This window comes from Lissotriton helveticus, chromosome 3_2, assembly GCF_964261635.1.
Source record: "Lissotriton helveticus chromosome 3_2, aLisHel1.1, whole genome shotgun sequence".
Taxonomy (NCBI): Eukaryota; Metazoa; Chordata; class Amphibia; order Caudata; family Salamandridae; genus Lissotriton; species Lissotriton helveticus.
Genome location: NC_136062.1, coordinates 453,895,871 through 453,917,355, shown reverse-complemented (window position 1 = coordinate 453,917,355; position 21,485 = coordinate 453,895,871). Strand labels below are relative to the sequence as shown.

Sequence of the window (21,485 nt, the reverse complement as noted above, 5' to 3'; positions counted from 1 at the left end):
CATGTCGGCACCAGGGAGGTCTCTCTTACTCTTGGAAATAGTCTCTTCCTTTGATTTAGGCCTTATATCTTCATTTCAACTACAAGCGGTGATTAATATGTGTTTAGGGTGGTGGCAGCAACAAGGTGTGTTGAAGGAAGGAACCGTCCACTCTGGGGATTGCTCATCCACCTTCTCAGAGTGGAGCATGCAGCCTGAGCTTGGCTCACAACAGTAGGTCCAAGGCGAGCCGTAAAATACAGTTCCCTTCTCTAAGGCCTGTGCCAGTGCCCAGAGGCATCGCTTCTGAGGGGAGTGGGGTTCTTTGGGGTGTTATACCCTCCTAATAAATGTATTTTCTGGTAAATAGTTGGGTACAGGTGCTTTCAGTCAGGCATGGTGAGGTGTCTGTTGGATTTCACCAGGAATATTTTACATAAATACAGAAGAAAAACACACATTTTCTACCACTCAACTTTGAAAGTCTTCAAAAAAGTTTTGCACAATATTGTGTTTCATCTCACTTAGTACCCCTACCAATCAGCATTTGTCTCCTTTTTATATGCCCGGTTAGGGTCGCTCCTGCGCCATGCTGGTTGTATAATGCATTTTAACTTTATATGCCAGCATAATTGATGGAAAATCCAAAGTTCCCCCTTCCCCTTCTCCTCCCCAATCTTACCAACCAAGCTACGCCCCTGCCTGTGCCATTAATAACACAGGCTCTCAAGCATGCCAGGAGTTTTAGCAGGGCTCAAGGCAAACATTTCATGCAGCCCAACACAGCAGGGGCACCTGTTTCTAAGTTAACTAAATAAACCCTACAGCGAAGGAGAAAGTATGAAAGCTCCCGCATCAGGATACATCTAGCGGCCTGGCTGTTTTAGCTGGCTCGTCCTTAATGAACAAGGAAGGCTAGCTTCAAAACCTATACATACATTTTGTAACAGGAGCCTGAGGACCTGCTCTAGTCCCCTTCTACCAGAAGCAAAAGTGGGCGTGGTTTGAGGGGCACAACAAGCCCATATTTATTTTTATTTAATTAAAAACGTTCCTTCAAAACCTCTGTTGTCCAATGGAAGCGCCGGTTGTTCACATCCCACCGGCGTCCCACATTGCCTGGTGATTTACAGGATAACAGAGGTATTGCTGGAAAGCGTAGTTTCTCACTTTTAGCGATACCTCCCCTTTTCCATAATTCCTAACCAGCACAGATAAGGGGGCTGTTATTATCCTCTCTGCGCTCATAGAGAAACCAGGAAGCTGTTTCCTGGATTTCAGTCCTGCAACTGAGGTCACTGTGTTACATAGTTGCATCAGTCGAAGGACTTCGCACCCCCTACCCCCTAGGGCAGAGCGGGAGAACCTCCCACTCAGACCCAGGGGGCTTGGGGGGTGGGTAGTGGTCACCGGAGCCGCACACACCACAAGTTGCTCCCGTGCTAGGTGCTTGGACGTCACCTACACGTCCATAGCACCTGGCAGTGAGGACTATGAAAGTAGAGGTGCTATCAACCATTAGCTGTGCTTCAACCATCCTGAAAATGAAGAGGTGCAATAAGGAGACTATGCTATGTGCTTGGGCTGAAGAGCCAACTCTACAACCACATGACACGCCTCCGTTTCAAGAGACGGGCCATGCTTTGCATGCTCCTCTGATGTGCAGCTAACAAACTGTATTGGAATGGGTGAATACGATGTCAATGAATACCATGAATGTGCAGGCCATACATCGGCAATACTAATAAATGCAATGTCAATGTATGTCCTAATCTGTGCCCGCACAACAGTGTCAATACCGGCAATAACATGGTCAATGTATGCCATAATGCATGCAAGCATAACAATGGTGTTATCAGTAGAAACAATGTGGATGTACGACATGATCTAGGCATGCATAACTATATAAATATCAGTAAAGACAGTGTCTATGTACGCTATGACAACTGTAAGCAGGATATCGAGAATGTCAATGAAAAGGAGATCAATAAATGCCATATTATTTTCAAAAGTTCTGATGAACTAGTATCATTGCTGTTGGATTCACCCAAGGTAACTTCCCTATCAACCCAGAGTCATAGATACGTGTACAGACATGTCTTGCATCCCAAACCCACGCCTATCGAGTGACAGGTCACAAGAAGGGTCTCACTTATCCCAAAGACAAATGCGCTCCCAGGGGAAACCCCGATTGATACCACAGATGGATAGTTGCACCACAAAGAGGACAGACAAAATTAGCCACAATAAAACACGTTTGGCCGAACGGGCGTGCTCCACATAAATACCTCTAGCTAGATGGCACATGTAAATAGGAACACTGAGTCAATCAGGACACGACAGACACACCACACATAGTGATCACGTGTTCCCCACACCAGTTATCTGGACATACACACACTGGCCCACACTAGGTCTCCCCAATGTCAAGAGTCATCTGAGTCTTTAGCAGATGCCCAAACTTGTTAATTTATGACTGAGATGCTTTTTACAGAATGCAGAATTGTAACTCACGAGATCTGTATATTGCCAGCTGAAACTTTGTACGAGAAACTTCCTTCTGATGCACTCTGTCGAGACTCTACTGGCACCTGCGTCGAATTAAACTAACTTGTTCCTGTTTCACCAAAAGGGTATTGTCTTTTCATTTCTTTAAGGTAAATTCATATCTGAGCAACAACTGCACCCAATACTGCTCTGAGCTCTTGTCTGCTTTAAAGCTACAGGATACTTGGTAAGAGTTTGCAGATCCCACACTATCATAACATGTCGGCGCAAGAGAGTTATCTCTTACTGGTATGAATACGGCTCTGCCTTTATCATGGTTTGGGCCTTATGACTTCATTTCAACTACAAGCGGTGATTCATATGTGTTTAAGGTGGAGGCAGCAGCAAGGCATGTTGCAATAAGGAACCATCGACTCTTGGAGATTGCCCAACCCCCTTCCCAGAGTGTAGCTTGTAGCCTAGGCTTGGCGATCAACAGTAGGTCCAAGGCAAGCCGTAATAGTTTCCTTCTGTGCGGGTAGCTCCAGTGCTCAGGGGTTGCAGCTTCAGGAGGTGTTTGGGGTGTTACACCCCCCCTAATAAATGTATTTTATGGTAAACAGTTGGGTACAGGTGCTTTCAGGTGGGCATGGTGAGGTGTCTGTCAGATTTTACCAGGAAGGTTGTAAGAAGTTCTTCTTAATAAATAAGTATGCAACTGCAAGGTTTGGAGGTATAAAGAGAAGATTTAATTCCTTACAAGAGATGTGGTCTTAACGAATCGATGTTCAGCTCCGAACATGAAATCCAATTACCACCATAATCGCAAGTTCGCGGCAGTGTGAAGATATCCAATAAGATATATATTTTTCAAGATTATCCACAGATAAGAAAGATATTTCCAGCTATTTCCAAATAAGTGTGGAGGTTTTAAATGAATTCTAGGGTCGGTGGGTCTTCAATAAATCGTCGCCAATAAATGTAAGAAGTTCTTCTTAATAAGTATGCAACTCCAAGGTTTGCAGGTATAAAGAGAAGATTTAATTCCTTACAAGAGACCCACGACCAATCCAGTTTGACAGCAGGTACATAATGAATAGATGCACTGTTAACATTCCAGAATACTTAACAACAAATACATTCTTTTAAAAGGTGTACACTGAACTAACCTAAAAACCACTCTCTACAAAGGTTCACATGAACACAGACAAAATAGCACACACATTCTCTCCCCCGCTGCTTCGAAAGTCTTCAAAAATGTTGGTTATTTTACAGTATATTTTCTGTTATCTCTCACTTAGTACCCCTATCAATCCGCATTTGTCTCCTTTTCCACTGCCCGTTTAGGGCCTCTCATTTGCAATGCTAGTTCTATAATGTATTTTAACTTTATATGCCAGCGCGATTGTTGGAAAATCCAAAGCTCCAACCCCGTCTCCCACCCCCAATCTTACCAACCAAGCTACGCCCCTGCCTGTGTCATTTAATAACACAGGCTCTCAAGCATGCCAGAAGTTTAAGCAGGGCTCAAGGCAAACATTTCATGCAGGCCTAACACAGCAGGGGCACCTGTTTCTAAGTTAACTAAATAAACCTACAGCGTAGGAGAAAGCATGGAAGCTCCCGCATCAGGATACATCTAGAGGCCTGGCTGTTTTAGTTGGCTCGTCCATAATGAACAGGGAAGGCTTGCTTCAAAACCTCTACATTTTGTAACAGGAGTTTAACGCCCTGCTCTGGTCTAAACAAAAGCAAAGGTGCACCACCAAACACAGACAATGAAAAAAGATGTTTAAATCCGTGTCCACAAGCATAGTCTTCAAAGTTCTTCTTTTTATTTTGATACAAATGTAAAACATGTTCAGGACGATCAAACAACAATACAGCCGATGCGTTTCGTCCTTATAAACGACTTCTTCAGGGCACAGTAAGTTTGTATATTTGAGCCATGTGACAGGCAGACCAAGGAGTAAGAATAGCCAAAGTGTGTAGTGTATTATAGACAAGCAAGGAATTCCTCGTAAATGTAGAGCAAGGGAAGTGGTCCAATGCAATAAGCAGACCAAGGAATATAAATAGTCTATTTTATCTAACAAACAAGGAGCTCCTCATAGATGTAGAGCAAGAACAGTGATCCAACCAGCAGTAAAAATGAATGCCGACAATGATATCAAATTTACCCAAACGTTCAAATAAATTTGACTTAGCGTTAAGTCATTGCACTGTATCAAGATGAGGCAAGAATTTATATGGTCACTCCATGGTGGAATAGTCCATGGTCCAAACCCGAATTCAAAAGGAGCCCATGTGGTTGGCATAAGTGCAGTTACCAGCCAGATTCAGATGATATCCCGATTCATAGCGTCCGCTCGCCGTGGATAACAGGACTCGAGGGCTTGCTCCAGTCGCCTTCAACCAGAAGTCAAAGGGGGCGTGGTTTGCTAGGAACAACATTCCTCCTCTCCGGGCCGGCTTTAGGGCAGTGCGACTGGTGCGACCGCACAGGGCGCCAATCTATGGAGGAGGGCGCTGTGACCTATGGGGCTACTGTGTTTAGCAATATCTTATGATCAGAGAGATGAGGGGTACTTTTGCAGGTGGCAGGGAGAGAATTCGAGGAGGTGGTCATGGGAGGTGGGATGCCAAAAGCGATTGTCGCACCTCTGCTCTTACTCAAAAGAGTACTGATCTGGGACATTATTTGAGAATCTTCAGCTCCTGTGCTGGTAGGCTGTGGGAGGAACAGACCGCTCAACAAGAAACAAGGCGTCCTGCCAGGGTGCCTGCTGCCTCACAGAAATGTAAATGTGCACAGCTGGTTAATCTGCAAATGTAAAGGCTGCTTGGAAGGTGGTGTTGGCTTTAATTAACAGAGTTCACTTGTTCTTTCCTGAAAGGCAAGTATTCTTTTTGAGAGGTAATGGAAGGGTGTTATCTACTGACCACTGACTGATGTTTTAATGGACAGCTATAAAAAAATGGTTTCCACTAGGTACACTCCGAAATCTACTACTTTGGAGTACTATATTTTGGAATATTATCTATATTTTGAAAGCAGTTTTTTTCATAGAGCTAAGTAGCAGCCTATCTTAAACTGTGTGTAATGCAAGTTTAAATTGACTTACATACTCACAGTGCTTTCTGGAACAGGCTGGGACCTTACAGCTCTAGAAATATACAAGTCACTATTCCCCAATGCACCAATGAGGATTCAATTCTGTAGCTATCTGGGTACAGACATTTACACTAATTGCATTAACTGATAAAGGTTTCAATAGTGAATTTCCTACTGATTAGCGTAACTTTAATTTATTTTTCATTTAAGGTGTGCGTTATTTAATATGCAGTTACCTGAAAGTGAAAGACCAAAAAATGAGGTGCAGAATATTTTGTTTTAGCCACTCCTTTGACCCCGCCCCCATGCTCACTGTCCCCTCCCCATTGAACTTGAATCACAGTTCCCTTGCCTTTTTTTAATGACATTGCACGCTGCCTTCAACAGACCTGCTGCAGTCACTATCTTTAGGTGTGCTCCAGTCCCTTCCATCAGACAAGCTGTGATCCCCTATCAATACACTCGCGTGAGTCCACCACGATCAGACCCCCTGAGTCCACCAGGATAAGACCCACTCCAGTGTCTCTCCATCAGACTCATCCCAGACCGATTCCAATAACCCATTCCAGCCCCCCTCAATAGACCTGCTACAGTCCACCTCGGTCAGACACGCTCTTGTACACTACGATCAGACTTGTTCCAGCCCCCTTCAACAGGCTTGCTCCAGTCCCCTTCAACAAATACACTCTAGACCCATTCAACAGACCCCCTCCAGTCATTCTGCAACATATACCATGTCGTTTTTACAACATGGGTTGTTACAGGGCTGGTCACTACAGTGGATGTAAGTAGCAGGCAGGCTATTTTGACTTATTTACAATAGGTAGTTTACCACACAGGTAAGTACTTTTTAACTTACATTATTTTAATCTTATTAAAAATAGGTATTTAAAGAGTAAAAGATGGATTTAATAAGTTTTACGGATGGGTAGAGGTAAAAGAAGGTAAGGTCTTTTTGAGGGTGTGAGTAGAGGTAAATGTTTTTAGGGTTAAGGGCTAGATATAAAGGGAAGTATTTTTTTTTTTTTTAGGAATCAGGATGGGTAGAGGTAAAGAAAGATTGTTTTCTTAGGGTACAGGTAACGGGACATAAGAATAATATATATATATATATATATATATATATATTTATATATTTTTAGCTCCAAGATGTGTCCATCAGAAACGCGTCAGGCAAACCTACACGGACGATGTTGATGGCTGTAAGCGGTATCCGTCCAAACCATGGAAAGAGAGTTCTCTTGCTGCTGCTGGAAAGAGAGACTCAACTGATGGACACATCTTGAAGCTGAATATATTTATATATATTGTCACACAAATCTACTTACCTTGAAGTCCGAGGAAGAAAAGTGAACACCAAGCTTCCCTGAAGACAGAGTCTGACATTAGACCTCTCTCTGGGAATGCACAGAAAATGTGGCAAGATGAGAACTAGACTTACAGTAATGTTTACAGAAAGGAGCACTGATGGAAAAATACAAGGGGAGTTGGTCTGAAAAGACTTTGCTGCTTGGGAGGGAGGAACTTAAGCTGGACAGCCTCAAACAAATGAAGCCAGCAAATAGAAAGCCAGAGAAACCACAAAGCCAATGGTAAGCACCAGGCAGAGGGCATTCCCAAGGAGGCTTTCCGAAGGTCCCCAAGATGTCTCTAGCAAACCAGACAGCTGCGCTTTCTGCTAGGCTTTGCCCTAAACATGTGTGTTCCAAGCACAAATGTGTGATGTTTAAGAATGCAGAGGATGAAACTTAAGACCTAGTTGCCTGCGGGGGATGAATCTTGGAACCAGCAGGCGAGCCAAGGGCTTCTCCCAGTGACTCACTCACTGGTGATGGAGCTGTCTTTTGGGAGCTGAGCTGCAGATTATCCACCGACTCTGCCCGCGTCCAGCAATGACCATAAGAGGGGGAGTTTTGGAAACGGGGCTCCCTCTTTTTGTTTGCACCTAGAAAGAGGATAGACAGGAGGGAAGCTGCTCACCAGGGTACCTTGGGTCAGTCAGGGAAGACCCCAAATGAAGCATTGCTGTCTCGCGGCCCAAGAAAGATGACCCCCTGCTAAATGACAGCCGTCGGCTCCTTGAGATTTATTCTGAATTCTTGTGCACTGAGCCCGACACGTGTTTCGCTCCTGATGTCATTATTAATCGTTATCTATCACAATGCATGCTGAGCCTCAAATATATATAAAAAAGTATGATTGTTCAGCACCTCCAAAAGGGTGTGCCGTGTGTCGCTCCTCGTGTGCACCACAAAAAGCTCTCTTGGGGGGTTTAAAAGGGCTTTATCGGTTGGGCTCTCTGCAGCTTCTGGGTCGGTGTAGTATAGCACTAACCTAGTGGTTTAATAGTACCTTCATTAGGTTGGCCCTCAGTACTTTCATCGGGTTGAACCTCAGTACCTTCATCGGGTTGACCCTCAGTACCTTCATCGGGTTGACCCTCAGTACCTTCATCGGGTTGACCCTCAGTACCTTCATCGGGTTGCCCTCAGTACCTTCATCGGGTTGCCCTCAGTACCTTCATCGGGTTGCCCTCAGTACCTTCATCGGGGTGGTTCTCTGTTGCACCTGGGTGGATTCTATATCCCACAACTCTGATGGATTAAGACCGCCACCAGCGGGTGTCTCTTTTGACACCTCAGGGTGGACCCAACCATTGCTTGCACATCTGTGGCTGGCCGTACATTGGATGATGTTCACCAGAAGTACGTGCGTCACAACGGTGCCGATTCATACACTCTCGTTGCACGCCGCACTTGTGCACAGTGACATCATGCGTACCGTGCTTGCACCACAGCGTGCAAACCTGATGCGCCTCACTCAACTAGGCCCATGTAGGCCAACCTACAAACAACACTGTTTAACCATGCACCACGAAGGATGTCCGGGACCCCAAATCCAAACAAAAGCAAGCTGGGGGCGCTCCACATCCTCACCAGGCGAATGAAGCGCTATACAAATAATGAAATCAGACGCTTTGGGCTTTGCAAGGTATGAAAGGTGCTATACAAGAACTAAAACAATACAATAGACCAGCCGTCTTCAATCTGTGGGGCACGACCTCCAGGGGGGCCGTAGAGTCCTGGGAAGGGGGTCGCGCATTTCCAGACGAAACTTCTGCCTGAATACAAAATGTGCTTATCGTTTTGGACAACGATAACCACCCGGACCCTTCATTCTGATCATTAACCGCATGCGTGTGGGCAGAATTCCGCCCGTATGCGGCGATTTGCAAAAGCGCATTTTACGTGACGAGCTGGGCTCGTCATCAGCGTAGCAGGAGGCTACCTCATGACGAGCCCAGCTCGTCATCAGCGTGGAAGGGGTTAAAATGCTTTGGCTGAAGATACATCGAGTCTCATGTGCTGTAAAAGTAAGAGGCTGGTGAAACAACCCTTCAAGCAAGTCTTCATGCCAGGGGGACTATTTGCCTGAGTGACATGCAAATGTGCGCTAGGAATGAATCTGTAAATGTGAAGGGTGCTTGGGAGTGGTTCTGGCTTGAATTGCTTGAATCACTCCAAGCATTGTGATGGCGAAGATGTGGGTTTTTTTTTTTGCATGGTGGTGCAAAGAGTTAACAACTGGGCTGTGAAGTGCATGCTTTTAACCATAACTGTATTTACACAGTGCTTAGTACCCATGGGGAGGAGTTGAAGGGACAGTTATGCAAAAAAAAAACAACATAACATATGGTCTTACATTACTCAAATCTACATTTTGGAAGCTCCATTTTATCCTAAAACTATTTGCACAGTTTGTAGCACTCTATATTACAGGTGTTTTATTAGTGGAGAAGTGTGGCTCAATGGTTAGAGCGGCAGACCCTGATGCAGAGGTCTAGCCCGGGACCAGGGTTCAATTCCCCGCCTCGGCGGGTCTTGGGCTCAAAATTCCATGGACCTGATAATTCTCGCCTCGGTGCCTATTCCAATCATGGAGTCCCACTCTGCAACTCTGGGCAATAGCTTGCTTAATCTCCACAACGGGCCCCACAACGCTAAGGATGCCTGGCCTCCACCTTGGGGGTGCCCAGGAGTGGACACCTCACAGGGAAAGCCAGGATGGGTTCCACAGCGGTATTCGTACAAGCGCCTTGAGACCCTTGCGGGTGAGTAGTGCGCTATATAAGTATCAATTTACATTTTTTACATTTACAATTATAAAATAATGACTTACACATTTACTGTGCCTTCTGTCACAGGCTGTGACTCATAGTACTAAAAATATACAAGTCACTATTCTCCACTGCGCCAACCAAATGTAATTCTGTGTGTATCTGGTGACACACAGACCTTTGCAGTGCATTAAATAATAGAGGTTTAATAAAACATAACATAACATGTGTATTTGTAAAGCGCATGTTCACCACTACGAGCATCTTGGTGCTGAATAACAGATGTTCATTGTTACCCAACTCAATGGTACTCATTTTATCGACCTCAGATGGATGAAAGGCTGAGTGGACCCACCGGGATTTGAACCTGTGACCATGAGGTCGAACACAGGCCCCTGCAGTAGACGCATTAGTCCACTGAGCCACCAGACCCGATACTACAGTGCATTTCCCATTGAGTACATTTATTTTTCATTTAAGCTACCCATTATTTTATATGTAGCTACCTGATGATACAAGAGCTAAAAAAGTAACAAAATATTGTGGGGCTGATCTATGAGAGGCTTGCGCTGCCGGAGCATCACGTTTTTGTAGCTTTGGCAGCACAGGCGTCTCAATCATATCTATGAGGCGACGCAAAGTCACCCTGCATGGCTTTGCATGACATCATAGATATGGAGTAAGACAAAACAGTGAAAGTCGCTGCGTTGCCTTACTATGTCAAGTAGGCGTTCCATGGGCAATGCAGTGGGTGTTCCCACGCAACACCCATGGATTTTGACGTTGCCCCACATTTGTAAAAGCATGTAAACCTGGGGCAAAACCTTATGCATCCTTATAGCAGGCGTAACGAGGTGAAATGTTTTAATTTCTCCTTGTTTTTCCTTTTTCTATGCGTGTTTCTCTTTCTATGTGGCTGCATTCTGCAGCTATACAAAAGGGGGTGGTGATGGACAGAGCATCTGAACCAATCAAATACTCACGCCCAGTGCACAGATCTGGGTGTAATCCATCACCGTTCTTTAGCCCACTCTGCCACCCCAGTTCAGACATGGCTATATGCAAATCAGTCTGACCCTGTGCCTCATGGGACAGTCCAGCCCGAACTGCCAAGCCATGCCTTCCCTGGCCCGGAAACAAGCTTCCGAGGACCGGTTTCTGGCATTTCAGCCGTCTTCAGCCCGGCTTGCTTGAATCCAGAGGCAAAGTGAGCAAGGGACTCACGTCTGAGCATACCCTGCCACACTTATGGCGGCCAAAAGCGGTACAAAAGGGGGTGGTGATGGACGGAGCATCTGAATCAATCAAACACTCACACCCAGTCAAAAGATCTGGGTTTAATCCATCACCGTTCTTTAGCCCAATCTGCCACCCCAGTTCAGACATGGCTATATGCAAATCAGTCTGACCCTGTGCCTCATGGGACAGTCCAGCCCGAACTGCCAAGCCATGCCTTCCCTGGCCCGGAAACAAGCTTCCGAGGACCGGTTTCTGGCATTTCAGCCGTCTTCAGCCCGGCTTGCTTGAATCCAGAGGCAAAGTGAGCAAGGGACTCACGTCTGAGCATACCCTGCCACACTTATGGCGGCCAAAAGCGGTACAAAAGGGGGTGGTGATGGACGGAGCATCTGAACCAATGAAACACTCACACCCAGTCAACAGATCTGGGTTTGATCCATCACAGCTAGTGAGTGGGAGGGCGTGGTGAAAGGTGTGGCTAAAACATGGAGCCTCATTTATGAGGCATTGGCATAGGGCAGCGCCGCGAGTCTTCTTGCAGCGCTGCCCTATGCCAATGTGAAAGGGAAGGAATGAACCTAATTTCTGAAATATGGTGCATTCCTTTCCTTTCCAGCTGCGTTGGCGCACACATTGCTGCCTAACGCCAACATCGGCCAGATTGAATTTGTGCAGGAAGGGGCACCTTGCTGCAAAAAAGAATCCTGAGAGGGGCTTTCCTCTTTCTATGTGAGCTGCAGAATGCAGCCACATAGAAAGAGCGAACACGCAAGTGGTTTGCTAAACACTTTACTTTATTTCCCCAATGTAAAAATGATTTGCTGTGAGAATTGTGAGGGTTTATGGTTGTCGATAGTTGGCAATGATGAGGAGGACCAAGTTGTAGACATTTTTGTCAGGAGGGGGTCCTTACACTTAAAAAGTTTTGACAGTAGGGTCACGGCATCAACAAGTTTGTAGACCTCTGCTATAGACTGTCCCATTGGCCTCCAAGCACTACACACGAGCGCCTGGCAGCCTTGCGAGGGGCAGGAGGAGCTATAGCTCTCACAGATGTCTTCACTAGGACCCTGGGCGTGGGGCCACAACAGTGTGTTACAAGCTGAAAATAACACGAATCACAAACCTGCGCTGTGCCCACGCCAAGGACCAGGGAAGGGAGAGCCCCACACGCCCGCTGGCACGACTCCCGGACTCTGACGGGCACCAGCCGCCCGGAGAGAGCGGTCACCCCTCGGCCGGCTCCAACCGCGACTGCAACTGTTGGAAAAACATATAAAATCTCCTTTTAGTGGAAATATCTTCCTTTCTTTTTAACAACCTGCATCAGCAGTTATGACCTCATTCCATCCCAGTCGCGTTCCTCCTGGTATGCACACACCCACTCTTGGCAAAAAGGGATCTGAGCTGAACTGAGCTACCCAAGGTCACACGAGTGGATCACATGGGGAAGCCGGGATCCCGGAAGGATTTTTTGGATTACTTTGGCCGCAATGTTTTCTAACCCCTGTGATTAAACCAAGGAAGCAAACGCTCTGCTAATCTCAAACATGTGTTAGTTCCCTTAGGGTTAGCAGCCAGTAGCTTTCGCTAATTATCTAGTAATGTTCATTGAAACGCCCCAGACTCTTTTTTTTTTTTTTTTTTTTTATTTCTGTAATTTTTTATTGAAAATAAAGAGCATATTTACATGGTACTGGGTGGAGAACACATGGGGAAGGAGAAAGAAGAAATTTTTTTAATCAAGTTTCTTTTTTATTTTATTTTAAGAAAAGACACAATGGCTGTGAACGGGTTAAAAAAAACATACATTTATGTATAAATTGCATAAGTAAAACGAAAGCACTCAATAAGATATTTACGGTTATAATATTGTTTCAACAAATAGCACACTCGTCAGCAGAGATTAATTTACAAGTAGCGGCCACCCCTGACCAGTCCAGGCCACGGCCACCCTGTCAGTAACTTATGACAAAGACTGAAGTCCAAACAAGAGGTCAGATATAACTCACCACTCTGGTTTAAACTTCGTTCTACTCAAATGTAGGGAGGGAAAAGGGTGACAACCGAGTGTGTGTGTCCCCGGAGCTCACCGACACCCTATGGACATCTCATTATCTGTGACTCACTGACGCCCCAGGGACATCTCATTATCTGTGACTCACTGACGTCCCAGGGACATCTCATTATATGTGACTCACTGACACCCCATGGACATCTCATTATCTGTGACTCACTGACGTCCCAGGGACATCTCATTATATGTGACTCACTGACACCCCATGGACATCTCATTATCTGTGACTCACTGACACCCCATGGACCTCTCATTATCTGTGGCTCACTGACGTCCCAGGGACATCTCATTATATGTGACTCACTGACACCCCATGGACATCTCATTATCTGTGACTCACTGACGTCCCAGGGACATCTCATTATATGTGACTCACTGACACCCCATGGACATCTCATTATCTGTGACTCACTGACACCCCATGGAGATCTCAGTGTCTGTGACTCACTGACACCCCATGGACCTCTCATTATCTGTGACTCACTGACGTCCCAGAGACATCTCATTATCTGTGACTCACTGACGTCCCAGGGACATCTCAATATCTGTGACTCACTGACACCCCATGGACATCTCATTATCTGTGACTCACTGACGTCCCAGGGACATCTCATTATCTGTGACTCACTGACGTCCCAGGGACATCTCAATATCTGTGACTCACTGACACCCCATGGACATCTCATTATCTGTGACTCACTGACGTCCCAGGGACATCTCATTATATGTGACTCACTGACACCCCATGGACATCTCATTATCTGTGACTCACTGACACCCCATGGAGATCTCAGTGTCTGTGACTCACTGACACCCCATGGACCTCTCATTATCTGTGACTCACTGACGTCCCAGGGACATCTCATTATCTGTGACTCACTGATGTCCCAGGGACATCTCATTATCTGTGACTCACTGACACCCCATGGACCTCTCATTATCTGTGACTCACTGAAGTCCCAGAGACATCTCATTATCTGTGACTCACTGACGTCCCAGGGACCTCTCATTATCTGTGACTCACTGACGTCCCAGGGACATCTCATTATCTGTGACTCACTGACACCCCATGGAGATCTCAGTGTCTGTGACTCACTGACACCCCAGGGACATCTCATTATCTGTGACTCACTGACGCCCCAGGGACATCTCATTATCTGTGACTCACTGACGTCCCAGGGACCTCTCATTATCTGTGACTCACTGACACCCCATGGAGATCTCAGTGTCTGTGACTCACTGACACCCCATGGAGATCTCAATATCCGTGACTCACTGACGCCCCAGGGACATCTCATTATCTGTGACCCACTGACGTCCCAGGGACCTCTCATTATCTGTGACTCACTGACACACCAGAGACATCTCATTATCTGTGACTCACTGACGCCCCATGGAGATCTCAGTGTCCGTGACTCACTGACACCCCATGGACATCTCATTATCTGTGACTTACTGACACCCGATGGACATCTCATTATCTGTGACTCACTGACGTCCCAGGGACCTCTCATTATCTGTGACTCACTGACACCCCAGGGACATCTCATTAACTGTGACTCACTGACACCCCATGGACATCTCATTATCTGTGACTCACTGACACCCCATGGACATCTCATTATCTGTGACTCACTGACGCCCCAGGGACATCTCATTATCTGCAACTCACTGACACCCCATGGACATCTCATTATCTGCAACTCACTGACACCCCATGGACATCTCATTATCTGTGACTCACTGACGTCCCAGGGACATCTCATTATCTGCGACTCACTGACACCCCATGGACATCTCATTATCTGTGACTCACTGACGTCCCAGGGACATCTCATTATATGTGACTCACTGACACCCCATGGACATCTCATTATCTGTGACTCACTGACACCCCATGGACATCTCATTATCTGTGACTCACTGACACCCCATGGACATCTCATTATCTGTGACTCACTGACACCCCAGGGACATCTCAGTCTAAGCAGCTCACTGACACCCCATGAACATCTCATTATCTGTGACTCACTGACGCCCCAGGGACATCTCATTTTCTGTGACTCACTGACACCCCATGGACATCTCATTATCTGTGACTTACTGACACCCCATGGACATCTCATTATCTGTGACTTACTGACACCCCATGGACATCTCATTATCTGTGACTCACTGACACACCAGGGACATCACATTATCTGAGACTCACTGACGTCCCAGGGACCTCTCATTATCTGTGACTCACTGACACCCCATGGAGATCTCAGTGTCTGTGACTCACTGACATCCCATGGACATCTCATTATCCGTGACTCACTGACACACCAGGGACATCTCATTATCTGTGACTCACTGACGTCCCAGGGACCTCTCATTATCTGTGACTCACTGACGTCCCAGGGACATCTCATTATCTGTGACTCACTGACGTCCCAGGGACCTCTCATTATCTGTGACTCACTGACACCCCATGGACATCTCATTATCTGTGACTCACTGACACCCCAGGGACATCTCATTAACTGTGACTCACTGACACCCCATGGACATCTCATTATCTGTGACTCACTGACACCCCAGGGACATCTCATTATCTGTGACTCACTGACACCCCATGGACATCTCATTATCTGTGACTTACTGACACCCCATGAGAATCTCATTATCTGTGACTCACTGACACCCCAGAGACATCTCATTATCTGTGACTCACTGACACCCCAGGGACATCTCATTATCTGTGACTCACTGATACCCCAGGGACATCTCAGTCTAAGCAGCTCACTGACACCCCATTAACATCTCATTATCTGTGACTCACTGACACCCCAGGGACATCTCAGTCTAAGCAGCTCACTGACACCCCATTAACATCTCATTATCTGTGACTCATTGACGCCCCAGGGACATCTCATTATCTATGACTTTCTGACACCCCATGAACATCTCATTATGTGTGACTCACTGACGCCCCAGGGACATCTCATTACCTGTGACTCACTGACACCCCATGGACATCTTACTCTCCGCAGTGCCCAGTAGTGGCTTAAAGCGCTACACAAATGCTATCCGTTCGATTTCGCATACAATGAATCTGAAGGAACCTCATTTACATGTAGGCTGACATCTGGCATGGGTAAAGCCATGATCGACCTGTGCTGACCCTCGAGGAGTTGGAAGGGTGAAACAGACCCCCAGCCTGCAGGTTAGAAAGGCACAGGTCCACCCTCGACCAAGGTTGACGCATCTCCGTGGCCACGCCCTTTCTTCTCCCCACCTCCCTGCCTACAGGCTTGTCCTCTCAAACGCGCAAGACCTACTGAGGCCTGAGGAGTTCAGTGTCCTGAGCCCAGGAACATCACTGCCAGAAGCTCAGAGTCACGCGTGATGATGCAAGCCTAGGAGTGACACCTCCGCCAGTCTGCGCTATTTCACTAACCGAGCCTCGCATTCTGGAACTACGGTTCCGCCCTCCGAGGCCAAAGCATGTAAACTGCAGTCGGATGAAACAAAGGGCTGGATAAATGTGTCATACAGGTCAGCTTAGCATGTAAACTGCAGTGGGATGGAACAAAGGGCTGGATAAAAGTGTCATACGGGTCAGCTTAGCATGTAAACTGCAGTGGGATGAAAACAAAGGGCTGGATAAATGTGTCATACAATCACAGGTCAGCAATGTCATACAATACAGGTCAGCAAAGCATGTATACTGCAGTGTGATGAGACAGAGGACTGACTAAAGGTGTCATACACGGCAGTTTAGCATGTAAACTGCGGTGGGATTAAACAGAGAATCACAAAATGGCGTCAATCACGGCCTTTAAGCATGTAAACTGTGGTGGGTTGTAGCTAAAGGTGTCACGCAAGGCAGCTAAACATGTGGCATGATACAGAGGACTGGCTAAAGGCAACACGCAGGTCAGCTAAGCATGTAAACTGCAGTGGGATGAAACAGAGGGCTGGCTAAATGTGTCAGGCATGGCAGCAGAGCATGTAAACTGCGGTGGGATGAAACTGAAGGTGTCGCGCACGGCAGCTAAGCATGTAAACCGCCGAGAGATTAAACAGAATGCTGGCTAAAGGTGTCGTGCATGGCTGCTAAGCATGTAAACCGCGGAGAGATGAAACAGAGGACTGGCTAAAGGCGTCCTGCATGGCTGCTAAGCATGTAAACCGCAGAGAGATGAAACAGAAGGCTGGCTAAAGGGGTCATGCATGGCCGCTAAGCATGTAAACCGCAGAGAGATGGTACAGAGGACTGGATAAAGGCATCCTGTACGGCCGCTAAGCATGTAAACTGCGGAGAGATGAAACAGAGGACTGGCTAAAGGCATCCTGCATGGCTGCTAAGCATGTAAACCGCGTAGAGATGAAACAGAGGACTGGCTAAAGGCGTCCTGCATGGCTCCTAAGCATGTAAACAACGGAGAGATGAAACAGAGGACTGGCTAAAGGTGTCATGCATGGCTGCTAAGCATGTAAACAACGGAGAGATGAAACAGAGGACTGGCTAAAGGTGTCATGCATGGCTGCTAAGCATGTAAACAACGGAGAGATGAAACAAAGGACTGGCTAAAGGCGTCCTGCATGGCTGCTAAGCATGTAAACCGTGGAGAGATGAAACCGAGGACTGGCTAAAGGTGTCATGCATTGCTGCTAAGCATGTAAACAACGGAAAGAGGAAACAGAGGACTGGCTAAAGGTGTCCTGCATGGCGGCTAATCATGTAAACCGTGGAGAGCTGAAACCGAGGACTGGCTAAAGTTGTCGTGCATGGCTGCTAATCATGTAAACCACAGAGAGATGAAACCGAGGACTGGCTAAAGGCGTCCTGCATGGCTGCTAAACATGTAAACAACGGAGAGATGAAACAGAGGACTGGCTAAAGGTGTCATGCATGGCTGCTAAGCATGTAAACAACGGAGAGATGAAACAGAGGACTGGCTAAAGGTGTCATGCATGGCTGCTAAGCATGTAAACAACGGAGAGATGAAACAAAGGACTGGCTAAAGGCGTCCTGCATGGCTGCTAAGCATGTAAACCGTGGAGAGATGAAACCGAGGACTGGCTAAAGGTGTCATGCATTGCTGCTAAGCATGTAAACAACGGAAAGATGAAACAGAGGACTGGCTAAAGGTGTCCTGCATGGCGGCTAATCATGTAAACCGTGGAGAGATGAAACCGAGGACTGGCTAAAGTTGTCGTGCATGGCTGCTAATCATGTAAACCACAGAGAGATGAAACCGAGGACTGGCTAAAGGCGTCCTGCATGGCTGCTAAACATGTAAACAACGGAGAGATGAAACAGAGGACTGGCTAAAGGTGTCATGCATGGCTGCTAAGCATGTAAACAACGGAGAGTTGAAAGAGAGGACTGGCTAAAGGCGTCCTGCATGGCTGCTAAGCAAGTAAACCGTGGAGAGATGAAACCGAGGACTGGCTAAAGGTGTCATGCATGGCTGATAAGCATGTAAACAACGGAGAGATGAAACAGAGGACTGGCTAAAGGCGTCCTGCATGGCTGCTAAGCATGTAAACAACGGAGAGATGAAACAGAGGACTGGCTAAAGGCGTCCTGCATGGCTGCTAAGCATGTAAACAACAGAGAGATGAAACAGAGGACTGGCTAAAGGCGTCCTGCATGGCTGCTAAGCATGTAAACCACAAAGAGATGGAACAGAGGACTGGCTAAAGGTGTCATGCATGGCTGCTAAGCATGTAAACCGTGGAGAGATGAAACAGAGGGCTGGCTAAAGGTGTCATGCATGGCTGCTAAGCATGTAAACAACGGAGAGTTGAAACAGAGGACTGGCTAAAGGTGTCATGCATGGCTGCTAAGCATGTAAACCACTGAGAGATGAAACAGAGGGCTGGCTAAAGGTGTCATGCATGGCTGCTATGCATGTAAACTGCCGATAGATGAAACAGAGGACTGGCTAAAGGTGTCATGCATGGCTGCTAAGCATGTAAACAACGGAGAGATGAAACAGAGGACTGGCTAAAGGTGGCATGCATGGCTGCTAAGCATGTAAACAACGGAGAGATGAAACAGAGGACTGGCTAAAGGTGTCCTGCATGGCTGCTAAGCATGTAAACCGCAGAGAGATGGAACAGAGGACTGGCTAAAGGTGTCATGCATGGCTGCTAAGCATGTAAACAACGGAGAGATGAAACAGAGGACTGGCTAAAGGCGTCCTGCATGGCTGCTAAGCATGTAAACCGCAGAGAGATGGAACAAAGGACTGGCTAAAGGTGTCATGCATGGCTGCTAAGCATGTAAACCACTGAGAGATGAAACAGAGGGCTGGCTCAAGGTGTCATGCATGGCTGCTAAGCATGTAAACTGCAGAGAGATGAAACAGAGGGCTGGGTAAAGGTGTCATGCACAGCTGCTAAGCATGTAAACTGCAGAGAGATGAAACAGAGGGCTGGCTCAAGGTGTCATGCATGGCTGCTAAGCATGTAAACTGCAGAGAGATGAAACAGAGGACTGGCTAAAGGTTTCATGCATGGCTGCTAAGCATGTAAACAAAGGAGAGATGAAACAGAGGACTGGCTAAAGGTGTCATGCATGGCTGCTTAGCATGTAAACCGCGGCAGGAGATGAAACAGAGGGCTGGCTAAAGGTGTCATGCATGGCTGCTAAGCATGTAAACCGCGGATAGATGAAACAGGGGGCTGGCTAAAGGTGTCATGCATGGCTGCTAAGCATGTAAACAACGGAGAGTTGAAACAGAGGACTGGCTAAAGGTGTCATGCACGGCCGCTAAGCATGTAAACAAGGGAGAGATGAAACAGAGGACTGGCTAAAGGTGTCATGCATGGCTGCTAAATATGTAAACCGAAGAGAGATGAAACAGAGGGCTGGCTCAAGGTGTCATGTATGGCTACTAAGCATGTAAACCGCAGAGATATGAAACAGAGGGCTGGCTCCAGGTGTCATGCACGGCCGCTAAGCATGTAAACCGCAGAGAGATGGTACATAGGACTGGCTAAAGGTGTCATGCATGGCTGCTAAGCATGTAAACAGCAGTGGGATGAAACAGAGGACTGGCGAACGGTGTCACGCATGGCTGCTAAGCATGTAAACCGCGGACAGATGAAACAGAGGGCTGGCTAAAGGGGTCATGCACGGCCGCTAAGCATGTAAACAGCAGTGGGATGAAACAGAGGGCTGGCTCAAGGTGTCACGCATGGCTGCTAAGCATGTAGACTGCAGTGGGATGAAACAGAGGACTGGCTAACGGTGTCACGCAGTGCAGCTAAGCATGTAGACTGTTGTGGGATGGAACAAAGAGTTGGGTAATAGCATCACGCATAGCCGTGAAGCATGTAAACTGCAGTAGGATTAAACAGAGGACTGGATACAGTTGTAATGCACGGCACCTAAGCATGTAAATTGCAGTGGGATGAAACAGAGGGCTGTCTGTAGGTGTCACACATGGCAGTAGAGCATGTAAACTGTGGATGGATGACACAGAGGGCTGGCTAATGGTGTCACGCAGGGCAGCTAGGGATGCAAGTATATACATATAAGTGAATATAACCATTTTCATGAAACAGAAGTGGCTCTGCCCTGCTTCCACAGGCAAACTGCAAGGGCGTGCACTCGAAACAGCAGCAGAACAGCAACAGAACACTCGACTTCTGCGTGTTCGACTGACGCAATGCTCTCTGCTATCAGTTTATTAGCGTATTTTACTTTATTGTTCAATGAATCAAAATCATTACAATATACTATCATTACTATATGCTATAGAGAAGGAGACAGAAGGAAAAGTTAAGACTCACTGGGTTTGCTTAAAGCTAAAAATATCTTAAAAGCAATTGTCCGAGCTGGAACTAAAGTGCTGGTGCGTAAGTGTTACTCCTGCATCTGGTGGCCCAGTTTGCGTGTCTTTTTAGGTGGGCGCTGTGCCCAGTAAAATGAGTGTTTATTTTGGTGATTAGCCATTTAAAACAACTTAATTTTCCTCGTTTCGGTGCCAGGTACCTGGATTAGCTTGTTAAGTACTCTAGTCTTTATTTTTTTTGTTCCCTGGTGTGCCTGGGATTTGTGATGAATGTAAACGAGGCAGGACTCAAGAGTATATTGTAGACACAGGACTGATATATTGTTCCCAGTAATGTTTAATCAGAGTCACTCTTGCTTTGGGGCCGACTGGTTACATCTTGTATCTTAATGGTTTGTATAAGTGCAGCCCGGATAACATCTATTTATTTACTTAGCTATCAGTTTTAGAAGGCTGAAGGGTGGAGTCAGTCCTGATTGGTACTTCCGGTTTAAAGGTCACACACGCATCTCCGCTCCAGGAGCCTTCACCCACTGAGCCACAACATACACACAACAATGCAACGCTCCAGCCCTCAAAGGTCAGGAAAGTCTCTCAACCACTCACCTGAAAAAGAAAAACACCATTCAAAGGTGCTTTAAGGACCAGCTGCTCTGCAAGTCACGGGTTGCCATG

The 21,485-nt window shown here is 46.7% G+C and overlaps 1 protein-coding gene across 2 annotated transcripts in view; it reads right to left on the bottom strand.

Moving 5' to 3' along the window:
• Nucleotides 1-21,485, bottom strand: part of TSPAN18 (tetraspanin 18) — a 338,313-nt gene that overhangs the window by 235,288 nt on the left and 81,540 nt on the right. For both annotated transcript variants that reach the window (XM_078684359.1, XM_078684360.1), the window contains exon 2: nt 12,064-12,197. The gene's annotated coding sequence lies outside the window, so the exon portion shown is untranslated. The remainder of the gene's footprint in view (nt 1-12,063; nt 12,198-21,485) is intronic.